The following is a 4,156-nucleotide window of genomic DNA, read 5'->3' as shown; positions in this document are numbered from 1 at the left end:
AATACATCATAATCAAATAAAAAGATTCTGATGTGTTATGCTTACTTCAATTGGAACAGAATCAGATTGCAAGACTCTTATTAACTTAACAAGATCTGGTTTATTGTTTATGAAATTGGGTGAATGTGCAAGGTAACTAACATGTTTTTTTTAAAATAAACTGCAACAATATGGGAGGTAAAAGCTAATGTGACCACTGTAAATATTCAAGAGAAATCAAGATTTTTAATATTTTGTAAATGCAACTGCCTTTGTAGAAATGTGGCCTCTCAAATATTCCTACAGAAATGTCAGAAAGAGACATAGTGTTAAATTAGAAAAATATGTAGCATTTGAAATATACACAGATTTAGGAACAGAACCAGGATTAGAAGCCTCAGGCAGTAGGAATTGGGGATGTCATACAGTATTAATTCATGGAAGAAGTGACTAACTCACATGCCACAAACCCCAAAAGGAAAAAAAACCAGTGGATCTGTTGGCTAGGACAGAGATTCTAACTTACCTTTTTGATAAACAAATACATAGAGATTCTACAAAAGAAAAGTAATTTACCAGGTAAGAAAAAAAAAAGAGTAGTAAATCATTAGTTACCACAGAACACAGCTCTTACATTAGTTCAAGAATTGCAAAAATGAATGGGGACACATTTAATTCTTGATTAAATGAATTCTGAGGTTATGAAAGTTTGGGCAAAATTAATGCACTATGACATGGTGCTTTCCAGTTCTACACTTTACTTAAGCGGCAGAAAGAGAACGTATGAGGACTCCTAAAGGACCTCTAAGCACACAGACAAGGAAGCTCCACTTCTCTGGATCCTGCAAATTCATAATGAAATAGCCCAGCCTTCCTCTCCCACCTTTGCTCACAGCAACTTTTCCAAAGGCAACATCTGCAGCTCATTCTCTGTGATGTCTCTACCCCATTCCTTGGGAAGGATAAAATAACGCGGAGGGGCCAGATAGTTCCCATCAATACTCAGAGCAGGTGTTATGCTTGGGAGGGAAGTATGCCCTTATAAAAGTCTGTCACAACTTGAAGGAAGTGTTTTGCATAGTGGACTTAATTCTTCACCAGCATCGACTTTCTGATCTGTGAACACTGATGATAGTTGATGCCCACAAGACTTTGAAAAACTCAGAGGAGGAAGAGAAAATGCCTGATTAACCCACTCTCCTTCTGAACAATGTAGAGATGCCGGGGGAGACCCAAACTCATCTTCACAAATCCTACAAAAAGGATGTACATGAGGCTGCCTCATTTAAATGCCACCAGCAGACACACCCTTCAGAGAATCCCAGCACTGCTGATTTTTTATAGTCTCAACCTTTTAAATACAATGAAAGACCATCCTACTGACCATATTTGTATTTGTACCTACAGCTTATTCGGTATGCAAATCAAACATGCTAACTTCATGTGCTGTGCTACCCACGTTCTAACGTGGAATGATACACTCCAGTAAAAAGCCCTATGTGCTGTGCGGTCTACAGAACTCTTACCTTTAATTAACAAATTTAACATAATAAATCTAAGATACACCCTTTTCTAAATATTTTCAGGTACCTTTTGCCTCAGAAGATTCCCAGAGTTTTTAAAGAGTAAACAGCCTCTCATGAGAGCAGCAGAATCGGGAAGCACTCCTGAGTTACAATCATGTGAGCCAGTTTCTTTCCCTCATTTGTTAACAATACAAAAGGCACTTTGCCAAATGGTTCACTACAGTAAAAAGAAATACTGGAAAAATAAATAATTTCTACGTGTGTTGCATTCTAGCAACTAGAAACAAGACATAATTAGCAGCATGTAACAAACCAATTCTTCACAGATCACTAGCAAAACAGAATCACAGAATCGTTCTGGAAGAAACCTTGAAGATCAAGTCCAACCATTTACCCAGCATTGCCAAGTCCACCTCTAAACCATGCTCCTAAGCATCAGACCTGTATGTCTGTTAAACACCTCCAGGGATGGGGACTCCACCACTGCCCTGAGCAGCCTATGCCAATGCCTGACAACCCTCTCTGTAAAGAAATTTTTCCTAATATCCAACCTGAATCTCCCCTAGCACAACTTGAGGCCGTTTCCTCTTGTTCTGTCACTTGTTACTTGGGAGAACAGACCGACCCCCACCTCGCTCCAACCTCCTTTCAGGTAGTTGCAGAGAGTGATAAAGTCTCCCCCGAGCCTCCTTTTCTCCAGGCTAAACAACCCCAGTTCCCTCAGCTGCTTCTCGTAGAACTCGTTCTCTTCACCAGCTTCGTTGTCCTCCTCTGGACACACTCCAGCACCTCAGTGTCCTTTTTGTAGTGAGGAGCCCAAAACTGGACCCAAGTGGTGTCAAGGTGTGGCCTCACCAGTGCCAAGTACAGGGGGACAATCCCTTCCCTGCTCCTGCTGGCCACGCTATTGCTGACACAAGCCAGGATGCCGTTGGCCACCTGGGCACACTGCTGGCTCATGTTCAGCTGGCGACGACCAACACCCTCAGGTCCTTTTCTGCTGGGCAGTTTCCAGCCTCTGCTCCCCAAGCCCGTAGCATTGCAGGGGGCTGTTTGACCCATACCTACATGTTTTATAAAATATTCTAATTTATGTAGACTGTTCTTTAAGATTGCTTTTGGACGTAATAGATGTAAAAGAAAAAAAGATACACAAAGCTGAACAACGGGATAAAAAAGTGAATCCATGGGAGCAGAGCATTATGTCATCCTAAATACTCTGATCTAAGGAGTCAATTCTTTTTAACATTAAGTATTCTATTTATACCACCTCACAGATACAGCTTAAGGCATTTTATTCAGCTTTAGTGGCTCTCTATTTTGTGTTACAATGAATGAGACATTTCAGAAACATTTCTTTTGTAAGTATTTCTACAGGTACATGAAGCTATAGCTTTTATGCAGGATATTTTCTTACCGCATGCCACTGAGATGACCACTATACTGAATCAGTTGATATCAAAATAAGAAGATATGTTCCAGTTACGACGCTCAATGTCAAATACAATACAAATTCAACAGGCACACCGTTCCCCTGGTAGTAAAAAGCTGTAGAATAGCTTTAACAGCTGACATCTATTCTTAATTTGGTGTGAAACCCTCTTCTGAAATCCAATCAACAGAGTTTGCATTTACTGAAGCTGTGAAAGAAGTCAATGGCCTTAAAATGTTTTAACCTCTCAGATGTTGTTAAGGTTTAAGCAAAAATGTCTGTTCAGGCAAAATCTCTACATCATAATAACTAACCCAAATCTGTTACTCTCTAAAACACACAAGTCTTCAGTAATTTGAAGAGCTGCCTACCAGGAAGAAATTCACACCCTTGAGGCAGAAGCACCACATCAGACACCACAGTTCTTAAGAATTCAGGCCTAGACCTTCCCAAAACAAAAAACAAGACAGCCGTGTCCTTCAGCTGGGAGGATCACAGTCCTGGATTAGCCCATGCGAGGTGGACTAACTTTATGGAAGGAGCCGAATTATGAACTTAAAGTTTAGACTTTAAGGAAGGAGGATCAGACCTTTGAATACTCAGGATATGTCATTACAAGTAAATCAAACACTGAACTCACATTCCTATTTTAGCCATCAATTGTTTTTTTATGAATTACACTTTCCCTGCAAATTTAGTAGAGAATTAAATGCAAAATTCATGCTTGTTAGTATCTAAATATATGATATGCTGGCCTTAACAGCTAGTACTACATTAAATACTTCTGTGGGTCTAGATTTTTCTTTTCTGTGCTGCTGGACACTGTTTTAAAGTTTATATAGAACACTTAGTTTGTCCTTCTAGATCTAGACTAATTACAGCACTAACCCCAGTATATAGAACACTTAAAAATATAAAACAAAGCTCCCCTTCCGTAACATGACTGCATCACTTGTTCCATTAACACAATGGGAACTGGAGAGAAACTACAAACTTAGAAACCTTAGAAGGTTAGCAATATACTCTGGATTTTTATTTTAAATCAACATATTGATGCTTGAATGATTTGTTGGAAAGCGGCAACTTGTTGCCATAGAGGAAGCAATTCTGAACGCCTTTCAATATAGAATTAGATCATCTTTAACTGTCCTCCATTTCTTACTCATGGACACTACAAAAGACTTATGTAACACACAAAACAGTCACCTTGGCCAACGCT

Source organism: Buceros rhinoceros, unplaced genomic scaffold (assembly GCF_000710305.1).
Source record: "Buceros rhinoceros silvestris isolate BGI_N320 unplaced genomic scaffold, ASM71030v1 scaffold12518, whole genome shotgun sequence".
Taxonomy (NCBI): Eukaryota; Metazoa; Chordata; class Aves; order Bucerotiformes; family Bucerotidae; genus Buceros; species Buceros rhinoceros.
This window is presented reverse-complemented; position numbering follows the sequence as displayed.